At 37.9% G+C, this 16,483-nt stretch overlaps 1 protein-coding gene and 1 long non-coding RNA gene across 2 annotated transcripts in view; one reads left to right on the top strand and one right to left on the bottom strand.

The window, feature by feature from the left end:
- Window positions 1-593: 593 nt before the first annotated feature.
- On the bottom strand, window positions 594-4,408 carry LOC126956460 (uncharacterized). The gene is made up of 3 exons (XR_007726382.1): window positions 4,087-4,408; window positions 2,499-2,592; window positions 594-838 (listed from the first exon to the last, which is right to left on the bottom strand). It is a non-coding gene; the product is annotated as an uncharacterized LOC126956460 (long non-coding RNA).
- A 52-nt stretch (window positions 4,409-4,460) lies between these two features.
- The window catches only part of DAB2 (DAB adaptor protein 2), a 75,545-nt gene continuing 63,522 nt past the window's right edge, over window positions 4,461-16,483 (top strand). The window contains exon 1 of the mRNA XM_050793420.1: window positions 4,461-4,531. The gene's annotated coding sequence lies outside the window, so the exon portion shown is untranslated. The remainder of the gene's footprint in view (window positions 4,532-16,483) is intronic.

The following is a 16,483-nucleotide window of genomic DNA, read 5'->3' as shown; positions in this document are numbered from 1 at the left end:
ATGTCCATATTTGGTAATTATAAAACATTAGTAATGTTTAAGAGAATTTTGCATGTTAAAATGAGAGATGAGCTGCATAATTACAATTTAAAATGCATAACGAACTAATTGATGCAGACTTGTGATTTAAACTCAGATACAACAATGTCTATAAAAGCTTTGAAACCCCGTCTCTACTAAAAATACAAAAAAATTAGCCGGGCGAGGTGGCGGGCGCCTGTAGTCCCAGCTACTCGGGAGGCAGAGGCAGGAGAATGGCGTAAACCCGGGAGGCGGAGCTTGCAGTGAGCCGAGATAGCGCCACTGCACTCCAGCCTGGGCGACAGAGCGAGACTCCGTCTCAAAAAAAAAAAAAAAAAAGCTTTGAAATATGAAAGAGGATTATGCTTCACTGTGTTTATGTGCTTTCCTTTAAGATATTTAAAAGTATTAAATACTTTGGGAAAGTTTTTCAGTTAGACAACTGACACACTTAAAAAGAATGTTGAGTATATTAAATTTACAAAATTAGTTTTTAATTGTATGAAGGAATTTAGTCAATTAAGTGCATAAATATTATTACACACATTCAAAATTCTCCTAAATGTGGTTACTAAAATGCTTTAGATTTACAAATAGAATAATAAGATCAGGAAGCTGCATTTAAAAATTGTGAGAAGCAGGTGAAACTGTGTGTCTACTAAAACTACAAAACATTAGCCGGGCGTGGGGGCGGGTGCCTGTTGTCTCAGCTGCTCGGGAGGCTGAGGCAGGAGAATGGCGTGGACCTGGGAGGCGGAGCATGTAGTGAGCCGAGGTTACCCCACTGCACTCCAGCCTGCGCAACACAGTGAGACTCCTCAAAAAAAAAAAAAAAAAAAAAAAAATGTGAGAAGCAGTTTTTGGATTTTTAACTTTAATGAATTGATTGCTAAATTTTTAACCAAAAGTTAGCCTTTGAATAGTCTGTTCTGTATACAAAAGTCACTTTGAGGACAAAATTATTCACATTTAATAACTGACACTTACACTATCCTCCCCATATCAACTCAATAGGACTAATAATTAAATTTTTAAAATAAGCTCCTACATATAAATAAGAACAATCTGTTAGAAAAATTGGCTACTTTGTATAAAAATAAGACACAAATAACCAAACAATATGAAGTTATACTTCACTCATAATTTAAAAAATTATAAAAATCAAAAGTATTATCCCATACAGTGTCAGCCAATGAGAGTGCAAAGGTGCAGGCTCATGTGAAGATAAGAATGCAAACTATATATGCAAATTTTAAAATGCATATATTCTTGAACTTGATACTTCCACTTCGGAAATTTATCATATTTGTGTCGTATGGACATATTTGAATGTGTTCACAAAGGCACTTATCCAAGAATGTCCACTGCAGCATTGTTTATATGAAAAAAAAAAAAAAAAGAAAAAATGGAAACAATCTAAATGACTATGTCCATAGAAGATAGATTAAAAAGAAAATTATTAAATCCATGCAATGGCTTACTACACAACCATTAGAAAGAACAAAGTAGTTTGCTGTGTTATGATATAAAAAAGCTTCTATTACATTCATTGAAAAGGTAATAATAAAGCCAAGTACAGGGCAGTTTTATGATATACTTCCAAAGTATACTGGAAAGAAAAAAATAATGTATATGTGTGTGTGTGTGTGTGCATATGCATAGAAAATTTCTGGAAGAATATAAATACACAGATGACTCCTAAAGGTGGCTAACTGTAAGGAAGGTATATTAGTTTGCTCCAGCAAACTAATAACAAAGGATCACATACTGGCTGGCTTAAAACAACAAAAATTTATTCCCTCAGAGTACTGGAATCTAGAAGTGAGAAATGAAGTTGTTGGCCAGGTTGGGCCCTTCCAAGGGCTGGGAGGGAGAATCTGCCCCATGCCTCTCTTCTAACTTCCGGGAAGAGCTGTCTATTCTTGGTGCTCCTTGACTTGTAGATGCATTGCTCCAATCTCTTCCTCCACCTTACAACCGTCATATTGAATTAGGGGCTCACCGTGCTCCAGTATGACTTCATCTTAACTAATGATAGCTGCAGCCACTCTATTTCAAATCCAGTGATGTTCTGAGGTACTTGGGGTTACAACTTCAACATATCTTTTTTTGAAGGACAAAATTCAACTCATAACAACAACAACAACAAAAGGCCATTCTAGGCTTTGGATAAAAGTCTAAAAATCAGTTAATAAGAAAAGATTACTGTTAAAGTAATCTCAGCATGATTAAGTGTTATTTATGGTCCTGATCCCGTCTAACATAAATATTTAGAGAACAAATACCATGCCATATAAACTGATTGTCCAAAATTCAACATTTGGCATTCAATTGATTTTAACGATGTTTCTCTCTCATACAGAAGATTTTTTCTGGTTCAAAATAATTGAAATTAAAACCCAGTTTCCCTCAGACGAGATTTTCATTGCATGGAATCCCATAGTTGGAAGGGCCCTTAGAGACTTTTTAGTGTATACCTTCAACATTTTGTCAGTATTTCCAACGAGAGGCCCAGACTCTCTTGAACACCTCTAGGAATGAAAAATCACTGCTCCCTGAAGCAGGATCATCCTGATGGTTAGAAAACAAATACTCAGTCAAATTATGTCCTCCTACAATTTTCACCAATTTGTCTTTGGTCAACCATCTGAGCCTTTCAAGATCACATATGTATTACATATATTATATATGTGTATATTACGTATACACAAAAATAAACAATACATATATTTATATAACTTATATAAACATACCGTATATATATTTTTGATATGATAACCACTGAAGCATTTGGGGACACCTTCTTTTGAGTTCTATACTATGTTTTAGCTGAGTGGCAATTATAACCCAACTTCTTGTTAGAGGTAAGTATCAACAATCAAAATTACAGACATAAGATTTTAATAAGAAAATACCCAATATAAACATAAGTTCTACAACTTTGCTTTGAAGACTTGTCTTATTTCCAGAACATAATAATTTCAGAAAGAGATACATTCTTCTGAGAAGAATGTTTAAGAGATATTTCATGTATATAAGGAAGAACGGAAAGCCTTGTAAATAATAGGGGAAATTTTGTGGGAAATTTGCCCAAGAAATCCTTTAGAAAACTTAAGTGCTCAAGGCAGCTTGAACAAAGGCATAGATTCTGTGTATGAAAGGGTTCCATAAAGTTGTGACAAATTGTTCCATTCACAGTTACCCTGCCAGATTTTGTCACACAGTATGAGAGACATTAATAAATATATGTCAGCCTGTTATTCCTTCACAAAACACTCCCTTCACCCAAATAAATAGGCTTGTTTGAGGCTACAATGGCCATCTTTGTCTAAGAAACATTCATTCAATTTGTAGATACATGTTGTTTGCTTGAAGCACCAGTTCACACAAAACTCTTTATACCTGGGAAGAAACAACAGTGATTTCTCTTCAGAAATGCGAAACATCTCTAGAACTCTCAGAAGTGCTGTTGGAAAGTACAGTCATGAGTTGCTTGGTCTTTCAGCAGCTTTCAGAAAATCAAACTGAATGTACACTGTCTTATAAAGATGAAGTTCTAGTAAGACAAATTGAGTTCAGTATCAAGGTAATTTTGCCACCTAATTGTGAGTGAGATGGCTCTGAAAATTAAATGTCCGGCCTGGCGCGGTGGCTCACGCCTGTAATCCCAGCACTTTGGGAGGCCGAGGCAGGCAAATCACTTGAGGTCAGGAGTTCAAGACCAGCCTGGCCAACATGGCGAAACCCTGTCTCTGCTAAAAACACAAAAATTAGCTAGGCATAGTGGCGGGCGCCTGTAGTCCCAGCTACTCGGGAAGCTGAGGCAGGAGAATCACTTGAACCTGTGAGGCGGAGGTTGCAGTGAGCCGAAATTGTGCCACTGCACTCCAGCCTGGGTGACAGAGAGAGACACCGTCTCAAAAAAAAGAAGAAAATCAAAGTCCACATTTACTCATTTCCTTCTTCCAGACACGAGAAAGCAGAGTATTTTTTGTTACCTCTATAGTTTAAAGAAAACATTCTAGGATAATTAAGGCCTTTGTAATGGTTTATATTAAGCGTTACCTTGATTGGATTGAAGGATACAAAGCATTGCTTCTGGGCTTGTCTGTGAGGGTGTTGCTAGAGATTAACATTTGAATCAGTGGAATGGGAGAGGCAGATCCACCCTTCATCTGGATGAGCACCATCCCGTTGGCTGCCGGCACAGCTAGATTAAAGCAGGCAGAAGAAGGTACAATGATCAGATTTGCTGAGTCTTCTGGCCTTCATCTTTCTCTGGTGCTGGAGGCTTCCTGCTCTCCAACATCAGACTCCAAGTTCTTAGACTTTGGACTCTTGGACTTACACTAGTGATTTGCCAGTGGCTCTCGGGCCTTCTGCCACAGACCGAAGGCTGCCCCGTCGGCTTCCCTACTTTTGAGGTTTTGGGACTTGGACGGATCCACTACTGGCTTCCTTGCTCCTCAGCTTGCAGAAGACCTATCGTGGGACTTCACCTTGTGATCGTGTGAGTCAGTTCTCCTTAATAAACTCCCTTTCATATATACATGTATCCCTATTTGTTTTGTCCGTCTAGAGAACCTTGACTAATATAGCCTGAAAATAATTCACAGTGGAGGTAGAGAGAAATGCATCACTTAAAAAAGAAATATACCTTCACAGCAATATCCACGACTGGCTTGAGATTGAAAGCTAATAGACGATCTGTGAGCATATTAATGATATATCTTCTGAAAAAGCAACACTCAGTCATGGACTTCTTCCCTTGTATTTAAATAGGATTTTCTTACCAGGAAACAGTTGATTCAGTTCCTGGTGGTGAGCAGTTTATCGCCAAAGGTCAGTTTACTCAGCATTAGAGGAAGGCATTATTATCTAGCCGTTTCTAGAGTTCATGTTTAAAAAATGGTTCGTGGGCCGGGCGCAGTGGCTCACGCCTCTAATCTTAACATTTTGGGAGGCCGAAGCGGGTGGATCGCCTGAGGTCAGGGGTTTGAGACCAGCCCGACCAAGATGGTGAAAATTAGCCAGATGCGGTGGCAGGCGCCTGTAATCCCAGCTACTTGTGAGGCGGAGGTTGCAGTGAGCGGAGATCGCACCATTGCACTCCAGCCTGGGTGACGGAGTGAGACTTCATCTCAAAATAAATAAATAAATACATAAATACATAAATACATAAATAAAGGTGTGTGGATTACTTCTCCATTTTTCTTCATTTTGGGGACAATTTTTGTAGTTACTCATGGTTGTCCATAAGTTAACAAAGTTCAAGAGTAGTGAAAGCAAGGAGTTTATTTAATTAAAATCAGGATATCAATTAAATTCTATTTTTGGCTGAACCCTCTGCTCATTGATCTGTTCCATTTAGTACTGCAAAAAGCCACAGACAGAAATGTTGCTTATCTGGAGATATATACTATTAATGTGCTCAGAAATTGCCAAAAACAAATATTTTTAGCACAATTAAGACTCTAATATTACTATAACCTGTCTTCCCTAATTTTCAGTCATGGTTCAGTGGTAGGTTTTTTTTTTTTTTTTTTTTCTCCTTTGGACTAAATGTTACGCTATTTTTCTAAGAAATATTTTCTAAATATTGTCCCTCACTTGATTGTATCAACCAGAGTTGGTTTGGAACTGGGTTTTGCAAAATCAGGGGTTTTACCCAACAATGGTTAATTTGGGCTTCGGTTTTGGCGTCGTGGCCTATAACAATGTGGACGGTTTCCACTTTCCAAGTTTTCTTAACTGACTGGTGACGCATCCTGAAACAAGAATCCCTGTTTTTCTTTTCAATAATTTTTCCCCTTCTGACAGGGTGGCCTGTGAAACTGAGTTAAAACATGTTATTTCAGTGCCATCGACAATGAGTCAAACTAACCTTTTGCCTTTACCACTTACTTTGTCATAAACCTGGGTAGGAGTATGGGGGTAAGAAGCTTTGTCACTCTGCAGTCTACCTTACTAACTGGGAAAAGAAACCATGAGTTGCCTACACTGCTCTTGTTCTCTTTCCACAGCTCTGTTCCCAACTTTCTCTCCAAGCCAAGAAACTTTGATATCTTTCTGTTCTTAGAGTTCTTGCTCCTCACACCCTATAAATCCAACGCAGAACTCCAATTCTGTTTTATTTCTTCACGGACGTGTTATGGCTATATTTTTATGTACTATAGTTCATTGACTCAAGACTCTCTTGACGGTAAAACACATCATTATTTTCCTACCACCAAGAAAGCTGCCATTTAAAAATCTGTGCATGCCATCGAATGTATGATACATTCTAATTTAAGATATTAAAATAGGAAAAAAGTTATCTTAGAATTGATGAACTATGTGATTTGAGGCAAAAAAGAAAAGAAAATACTTTAAATATTTTTACAAAGGCATTCACACAACCACTGACTTTCCCCTATTCTGATCTACTGGTTATCTATAGCTCTGCCTACCTCTTCCTTCCCTTAATTTTTTCATTCCAAAAAAATGTGGGATGCCTCCTACATGGAGGCTCCATGGTACTTGCCAGAGACAAACAGTAAATAAGAGAAAGACTTTATGCTGGGGAAGCTCCCATTTTGGGAGTAGATACAAAAATGGACTAGAGAATGACAGTAGAGTGACTGTCACTATATTAGTGAGAAGTACAGAATTCCGTGGGAGCACAGTGAAAAATGACCTAACTCGGTCTTCTGGGGGTTATGAAGAGCTGTCCAGAAAGGTAATGTTTCAGCCAAGATCTCAAAGATGAACAAGGAGTGTTAGCCCTTCACAGGGACAAGGCAGGTGAGGAAAGGAGGGAGGGTATCCCAGGTTAAGGAGACAGGAGGCAGCAAGATAAATGTCTGGGCTGTTCACTGACAAATGCACAACGTTGCCTAAGATTGCAGGACAGAAAGAAGCAAGGTGAGCTAAAACCAGCTCATGCGTGGACTTGTGTGCTGTGCAGGAAAATTCAGAATTGACTGAGGAAATTGATGACTCAGAGAAGTGCTTAAGCATAAAATGAAAAGATAAGTTTAGCCCTTTATTTAAAATTTTTAAATTTTGCTTTGTAAGAATAAGATTAATCATGTATAATAAAAAATTCATTGAGTAAGAAAAGGCTTATCATGGAAAACATTAATTTCTGGCTCCAGCCCCCTCATCTTCCATGTCTGAATGATAAGAAATCATCTTTAGTTCTTTCAGTTGTTTTTTTCTTGTAGTTACCTCCATACTAATTTTTAAGTTATGTGGGTGGTTCTTCTTGACATGATAAAACCCTTTAGCTTTTTCTCTGAACAGTTTAAGATCAGAAGTTCAAAGATGTACAAGTAAAGTTTGTAGTAATTAGGGCAATAAAAAAAGCCAAAAGTAACAGAAATACATTTTCAAAAGTAAAATAAAAGATCACAAACAACTTGGAAGTTTTGCAAAATATTTTCCAACTGATTCTTGTTTATTATTGCAACTTAAAATAGAGAATCGAGGCATGCTGCTAGTTTTTAATTTACAACTTCAGATATTATCCAGTGATTTTTAAATTTTTCTTCCTATAAAATTTAACTCTTATATGTCACAGCAGGCACCTCTCCATATCATCTTAATATTATTAAAGCACTATTATTGTCTACATAAATAGTGTTCTTTAAAGTGTGTATAAGTGCTCCAGCAGATAAGTCATCTTCTTATTTTCTTCTCCTGCCCTGGGCAGTTGCCACAACAGAAATACTTTGCCATACTTCTCACTTTATTCATTCCCTGGATGCCTCCATCAGAAACACCTTCATCCTTGTTCTATAGGATGTTTATGGCAGTTGATCTCCAGACCCTACACGGGAATGTCATCCTAGGAATTCTCTTTGTCAGACAGATTTTATTCACATAATAACAATTTAATGGGGTATTAAGGGAGAGAAAGGATAAACATGAGTTCAGTGCCTTCTTTAACTGAATATATATATATATATATATATATATATATATATATATATATTTTTTTTTTGGGAGACAAGATCTAGCTCTATCACCCAGGCTGAAGTAAGTCTGGTGGCACAATCTCAGCTCACTGCAAACTCCTCCTCCTAGGCTCAAGTGATCTTCCCATCTCTTAGCCTTCAAAGTAGCTGAGACTACAGGCACATACCACCACACCTGGCTAATTTTTGTATTTTTTGTTGAGATAGGGTTTTGCCCTGTTGCCCAGGCTGGTCTCAAACTCGTGAGCTCAAGTGATCCACTCACCTTGGCCTCCCAAAGTGCTGGGATTACAGGTGTGAACCATCACTCCTGGCCTTTGTATACTATATTTTCAATTTAGATTTGCAATGTTTTAGTTCAAATAATTCCTTTGTTTCATGTATGAAATATATATATATATTCTGAGTCATGCATTAATAAATATTAGAGACATAAAGACATGTATGAGAGACATTAAAAACAGAACATTTGAAGCAGAGCTATCCTGTAAAACAGGAGTGTATGACCATATTTCCTAGCTAACTCTTATGCTCTGTTTTCTTGTATTTTTATAACATTTGTGGCGTTGATCAAAGTTGCTAAAGCCATAAGCTAAAATAGAATAGTAATGTCAGAAAAACTTTCCCCTTGATCTCAACTTTCTCACTTGGTCTCCCTGAAGTCCTTTCACCAATACTTCAATGGATTTATTTATAAAATTTCAGACTTAGACAAATGTTTAATGTAGATAAAGGTCAAACCTTTCCCCTCTTGGCTCAGGAGGACATATTTTTTACTTTTTTAAATTTAGCACAGCATGACAAAACCAACAACTACAATTTTAAAAATCCTAACTTTGTGGTAGGCTCAGTACATGAAATCGGTACTCAGTATTTTTTTGCCCAATTGTTTGAATTCTTCCTTTTTCCTTGTAATCTTCTAGCAAATGCACTGTGCATGGGGCAATATCTGGAAAGACTGTCAAACACCACATAAAAAAAATAATGTACGTGTCCTCTTCAAGGAGGGAGCAGGTTTCATTTAAAATGTTTTGATATACCGGCCAGGTGTGGTGGCTCACGCCTGTAATCCCAATATTTTGGGAGGCCGAGGCAGGTGGAATCACTTGAAATCAGGAGTTTGAGACCACCCTGGCCAACATGGTGAAACCCCATCTCTAATAAAAATACAAAAAATTAGTTGGGCACGGTGGTGCACACATGTAATCCTAGCTACTCGGGAGGCCAAGGCAGGCTGAAGCAGGAACCTGGGAGGCGGAGGTTGTAGTGGGCCGACACCACGCCGCTGCACTCCAGCCTGGGAGACAGAGTAAGACTCTGTCTCAAAAAAAAAAAAAGTCTTGATATACCTTTGGAGTGGATGATAAGAACGTGAGGACATATAAAGACCTGAGGTAAGAGTGATAAAATGTCAGCCAATCACTAACAAAGATTTGGCAGTGGCAGAGAGGGGAGGGAGCAAACAAAAGAGATTTCTAAATCACTTTTCACATGAAAAGAATAGGAATTGAAGGATGGAAGAAGTGTATGGTTGGGCAAGGAAGCAAAGAATAAGAATTATAGGAATGTCTAATATTAATATATATGGCAATGCATCACTTAACAATAAGAATACATTCTGGGCATTGTTAGATGATTTTGTCATTGTGCAGACATCATAGCGTTCTTACACAAACTCAGGTGACATAGCCTATGACATACCTGGGCTGTACCATATAACCTATTGCTCCTAGGCTACGAACCTATTCAGCATGTTACCATACTGAATGCTGTAAGCAGTTGTAACACAATGGTAAGTATTTGTGTATCTAAACATAGCAAACCATAGAAAAGGTAATGCATTGTGCTATGACTTTATGATAACTCTGAGGTCCCTAAGTGATAGGAATTTTTCAGCTCCATTATAATCTTATGGGACCACTGCAGTATACGTAGTCTGTCATTTATTGAAATGTCCTTATGTGGTGCATGACTGTATGTCAAAATAAATGTATTTGTATTTTAATCTGTCCTAAAATATATTTTAAACATTTAGTAACTACGTGTGTGTATATATATAAATGTGTATATATATGTCAAAATATATCCCATTCATTTTCACACCTTCAGAAAGGACTGCTCTAGGCACACAGTCTTGGTTTAGGTGGGTTTCATGTAAAGGCTAGGAACTGATCAAGGGAGGATGTTGAGTTTGATGTGGTGCAAAGCAGAGATGGCAGGCAAGTGACGGCAGAGTGAACCATGAACTGAAAAAAATAATCAGCAGAAACAAGAGATCCAAGCCAGCAGTGGCCAGGAAAACTATAAATCATCTCCTCTTGAGAATCTTCAGAGAGACAGGAAGAAACTCAGGGTTCCCACTGTTAAGTTCAGAGTACATCAGCTGACATCTGGGTTAGTTTTATGCAAGGTCTCTGAGCCTTGAAAAATGCAAGCAAAACCTGAAGCTGTCTAAAAAAGATGGAATTTTATAATGTGTCAGCTTTTGATGAGGACCAAACAGAAAAAGTATTCAACCTAAATAAGGACTCAGTAGAATATCCTTTGCTGAATGTCCCCTAGGGTAAATTTTCTTGGGGCACGGAGAAGGTACTAGAAAGGAGTCTGGACCACACAAACCCCAGAGTTTTTGAAGATTCGGAGAGGCTATAGTTCTAGGAGCTGTGCAGACCTGCACCATTTCAATTTTCCTCAAATATAACGAAACCAATTTAACGTATAATGCCTCAAAGGTTTCTTAGCAAAGTTCAGCAATATCACATGGTAGTCCCTATTCCTGTTCAAGCCAGTGATGGGGAAATGGAAGTCTTGCAAAAACTATTCCAGTATTTCCTGTTGGATAACCTCTGTTGGTCTCTAAAAACACCAAAAGGAGAAGTCAACTGAATCCAAAGTGGCAAAGCTTCCAAAATCATGGTTGACCAGGTTGAACCATCAGGGCCTGCCTCTTACAAAGACATCTCCTCCTGGTCAAGACTGAATTTTCTTTTCTGTAAAAAGGGCCAATATGCTAAATTATTGTCAGAATTCCTTTCTCATAAGCAGCTTCTGGGCACTTGCATTGTAATTCAAAATGCAATCTTTATTTTAGGGAAAAATCAGTAAAACGGGGCCACACTAACCTGTCATTTTCCTCTTCTATTTTGAAGCTCTCCATATGGGAGTTAACCTCTCCCAAAAAAGCACTTGGAAAATTCCTGGTTAGGCCACTTGCTTGTTTTGTGAATGATGTTTGTGGTTGGCTATAACATATATAGCATGCTTTCTTCTTATTGCTGCCTTCTTCATGCATGTTTTTGTTATTTTGGCATTTTTATGGAAGTGATTAAATATTTGGTTTTAAGCTGGTGTAGAAACTGTAGAGATGGGGAAAATACTCCCTAGCTGAAATCCAACATACACATACCCATACAATCATAAACACACATACATATGCACGCAACATTCCTAAAGTATGTCCAGATAGTTTTGGTTTGATTCAGCTTTTTCTTTTCTTTCTTTCTTCCTTTCTTTCTCTCTCTCTTTTTCCTTTCTTTCTTCTTTCTGAGAGGGTGGAGGGAAGGAAATGAAAGGCAATATGATTTCCTTTTCATTTTGGGCTTGTTGCTAATAGAAGCAGCATTGTTTGGATGTCCAAAGCCCCTGCTTTCTACTCAGAGTTAAATGTTGTAGAAATGTTTTTTTCAAGCCTTATTCAGAATGACTGAAATATTTTTCTAGGGCGTCACCTTCCAAGCCATCATTAATGTTTTCAGTTTGAACCACAAGTAGTACTGCTATGGTAGCTTTTATAGGAATATTCTTTCCCCATCCCATCTCACCTCCCCCAAAAACATAAAGCTAAAGTAAATCCTGGTATTAATATTTAGGATAACAATTCCTGACACACTGATAGCATTTAGTAAGCTCTAAAAAGTATCCATAAAAAGCAGAATGTTTCTTATTCTATTAAATCAGGTTTATGCAAGGTTGTATGATAAAAACTAACAATTTTAAGAGAAACCCTGTTTTTGATTATTGGAAAAATTCAACTTCTGTTGACACTCAGAGAGAGGCAAGTATGAAAGAATAAAGTTGGGACTCATGCCAGAATAAGTTTTTATGAGGAATTCTACAGCTGTTAGAAGAGTAAAAACGTCTATTTAATGTTTCATATCTGTTGGTAGACTTAATAAGAGAGAAAATTGATTCCATTTAAATAATTCTTAGAAGTCTTAATTGGAATATCTGGCTTCATTGCTATATAATCCAGTAGTTCAGGCTGCATAATATTTATGTTAAAATTGAAAGGAGATTGTATGTGGATACATATTAAAATACTCTATTTATATATTTTATTATATCAATGATTTATTAAAGGCATCTGGAGAACACTTTCTTTTTTTTTTTTTTTTTTTTTTTTTTGAGACAGAGTCTCGCTCTGTCTCCCGGGCTGGAGTTGCAGTGGCCGGATCTCAGCTCACTGCAAGCTCCGCCTCCCGGGTTCACGCCATTCTCCTGCCTCAGCCTCCCGAGTAGCTGGGACTACAGTCGCCGCCACCTCGCCCGGCTAGTTTTTTGTATTTTTTAGTAGAGACGGAGTTTCACCATGTTCACCAGGATGGTCTCGATCTCCTGACCTCGTGATCCACCCGTCTCGGCCTCCCAAAGTGCTGGGATTACAGGCTTGAGCCACCGCGCCCGGCCCACTTTCTTATCTCTCCGTATTTTTTGTTGATAGGAGACATAAACCAATCATCTAATACTGTTATTATTAAATGAATCAAATCTACTTTCAGTTTCATAATGCCAGTTGCTTGCGGGGGGTACATTTATTTCAACTCTGTAGACATACTGTATACTCAATGCAAATAACAATATCTTCTCTATGTGGTCCTTCATATGTAATTTGGAACTGGGCTAAGAAATAAGCTTTGCTAATAAGCTCTCTAAAAAATAAGATGATCTCTAACTCAGAGCATTGTCAAATTATTTGCAATTTAAAATCATTTTTGATTTACATAAATCAGTTGAAAGCAAAAATCTGATTACGTCTAATCCTCTTTTTTATAACAAAAGTATGTAATGACAGCTCTCTTAAAAATAGAGGCATTTCTATGATATTTCTGTCATGATTGATTTTATCTCTTCTATCATAATATGCAGGACAGATATTTTTCAAATCAAAAGAGTGCCACACATTTTTTTAATGTGTCATTAAATTAGACATTTGGAATTAGGAATTAGTCATCTACTATAGAACACAACATAATGGGTATGCCAATATTGGACATCAGGTCAATGCTACACCAATCTAGGTACGCTCTATTAGATGGTAAAAGCATCTTTTCTATTAAGGAATATCAAACCTCAGCCTCTCTTGTTATGAATAAATTACACTATGGTTTCATTTCCTCATTATCATTTGTGTTCATTAGTTAGCATCTTCTATTAGGTTTTAAGAAGATCCATTCAGTTAAATGACAAGTATCTCTACTCACTTATTTAGTTAACATAATACTTTTATTGTTTTAAAAGTACTTGAATTTTTGTTGTGTTCAGACTTACATGTCAGTTCAGCCTGGAGACTATTCAATTAAAATGAATACTATAAATTCTCTAAGAAGATTATTTCAGCCAAAAATGTTTCCCAATCCGAAAGGTAAATGTTTTACTAGATTTATATCAGATTTCACTTTTTTTGTAAATAGTACTTCTATGATAGCCCTACCTCTATTCCCTTGGACTTTATTCTGGGTTTGCCTTGAAGGCTATATCTCTTTCTATGAGTTTTGCTCAGAACTGCTACAACCAGTGGGCATTCCTCAGCTAAGAAGAACCAGATGGCCATGAAGAGATGTTAATGTTCCCCTTCACATCTCTTCTGGGCAATCCTTCATAGGGCATAGGACGTACTGCTACTCCGAGACTTAACAATAATCCAAATAACCAAGGACAGTTGTCTTATGTCGATGGCAGTTATAAACCGAAAGGACCTTACCTTTCTGTAGCAAGAAATCGACTTATTTGGGAAGCAAAAGCCCAAAGTTGAGAACTAAGTTGTACCATATACTACAAATGGGGCAGGTGCGGTGGCTCACGCCTGTAATGCCAGCACTTTGGGAGGCTGAGGAGGACAGATCACGAGGTCAAGAGATCGAGACCATCCTGGCTAACACAGTGAAACCCTGTACCTACTAAAAAATAGAAAAGACTAGCTGGTCGTGGTGGTGGGCGGCTGCAGTCCCAGCTACTCCGGAGGCTGAGGCAGAAGAATGGCGGGAACCCGGGAGGCGGAGCTTGCAGTGAGCCGATATCATGGCACTGTACTCCAGCCTGGGCGACAGAGCGAGACTATGCCTGGCCTGGGCATTCTGATAAGGTCTAATGTTGAACAGAGGATGGTAAAAGTAACTCAATTGATCCTTGACCCTGGAAGGTGCTCCTCCAGCCTCCAGATGCCTGGATCTACCTCTGGGGGTGGGGAGAACCGGGGAAACAAAGCCAAACTCCCTCAATCATGAGGTGCTATGATATCGAGTCTGAATTCTGAGTTTCTACATGCTGAAATAATACCGTTTTTTCTATAAAACAACTTAATGTAGGAAGCTGTCTGAGACAAATCATAGAAATCCTAGAGTGAGGTTATGACTTGTCTGTAGCACCCACAGGTAATCTAGCAGTAACTGGCACAAGGCAAATGAATGAATGAATGGATGGATGGATGGATGGATGAATGAACTCCATGGGGCACCTAATGGTGGCAGTGATTGTTATTTTTCTTTGCTATAAAAATTTTCAAATATAAACCAAAATAGAACTGTGTATTTAATCTACATATAACCATCACTCTGCTTCAACAATCTTGTTTTGTCTATTCCTTCAATTTTAGAGGCGAACTAGGTTATTTTTAAAATCTAAGGTATCATATCGTTTCACCCATGAATACTTCACTATACATCTCTGACTTACAAAGATGATGCATTTACACACTTGATAATAATTTCTTCTAAAATGTCAATTTCTCTGTCTCAAAAATATTTTTTGAACAATTGATTTGTTCGAATCAGAATCCACAAGACTCACACACAACATTGTGCTTTTTTCTCTTTTTTTTTTTTTTTTTGCGATGGAGTCTTGCTTTGTTGCCCAGGCTGGAGTGCAGTGATGTGATCTTGGCCCACTGCAACCTCCGTCTCCTGAGTTCAAGCAATTCTCCTGCCTCACCCTCCTGAGTAGCTAGGACTACAGGCGCCAGCCACCACACCCAGCTAATTTTTGTATTTTTGGTAGAGACGGAGTTTCACCGTGTTGGCCAGGCTGGTCTCCTGGCCTCAGGCAATCCACCCTCCTCACCTCCCAAAGTGCTGGGATTACAGGCATGAGCCACCGCACCAGGCAAAATTGTGTATTTTTTTTAATCTCTTAAATGTTTGTAAATCTATAATTGTCTTTCTCATCCCACTCCATTTTATTAATGTCATTGAATTGCTGGAAAAATCTGGTCATATGTCCCATAAAAAGTACCACATTCTGGATTTGACTGACATGGTTAATGGTGTCATTTAAGCAAGTCTTCCACCTGTGTAATTCCTCTATAAAGGTAACCATATTTAGAGGTTTGATCAGATTCAGTTTACTTCAAGTGAATTTTGTTGCTGGCTATGTATTTCCTATTGTATCTCACAGGAGTAATCTTTCTAAACATACCAAATGGCAGGAGTTAATCTGGCCTGACTATATGCCAAGTATAAAATGTAGCAGGTCTCTATTTTGGACCTACTAGAAATCAGATCCTCAAATTAAACAGTATTCTCTCTCTCTCTCGTTTGGTTTGTTTTAATGGATCTGTGTTGGTGCAATAATAAACTATAGGCAGCAACTATTTACATGCAAATATTTTCTCAAACTGGGGACAAGAACAAGAGTGTAAGTTGGGCAAGTTTAGCTGGCATTCCCCTTATTAGAGGAGGACTGTCACTCATGCGTGGATAAACATTTCCAAGTTGGAAGAGTAAGTGAGAAGGGAAAATTAAATCGTGATATTTGGGAACTACATTGGTTTGCTGATAGTCACAGTCAGTGAAATACATTGCATAAGAGAACCAAGAATCAGTTAGCTCTGTCAGTTTGTGATAAGTGCTATGGAGAAAATGTAAATTGAAGAAGAGGGATAAGGTACTAGGGCAGCAATTTTAAATATAATAATTGCGTTAGCTTTCTAGGGCTGCCCTAAATTACCAAAAAGGAAATGATTTAAAAGAAATTGATTTTCTTGCACAGTTCTGGAGAATAAAAGTTCAAAATCAAGATGCCATCAAGGCAATGCTACCTCCAAAGGGCATGGGGAAGAATCTATTCCACGCTTCTCTCCTAGCTTCTGGTGGTTTCCAGCAAACTTTGGTGTTCATTGGGTTACAACTGCATCACTCTAACTTCTGCCTCCAGCTTCACATTGCCTTCTTTCCTGTGTATATCCAAATTTCTCTTTTCTTAAAAGGACACTAGTGATTAGATTTAGGGTC

This window comes from Macaca thibetana, chromosome 6 (genome assembly GCF_024542745.1).
Source record: "Macaca thibetana thibetana isolate TM-01 chromosome 6, ASM2454274v1, whole genome shotgun sequence".
Taxonomy (NCBI): Eukaryota; Metazoa; Chordata; class Mammalia; order Primates; family Cercopithecidae; genus Macaca; species Macaca thibetana.
Note: the sequence above shows the minus strand (reverse complement) of the source record. Positions and strands in the feature narration are given on the sequence as shown.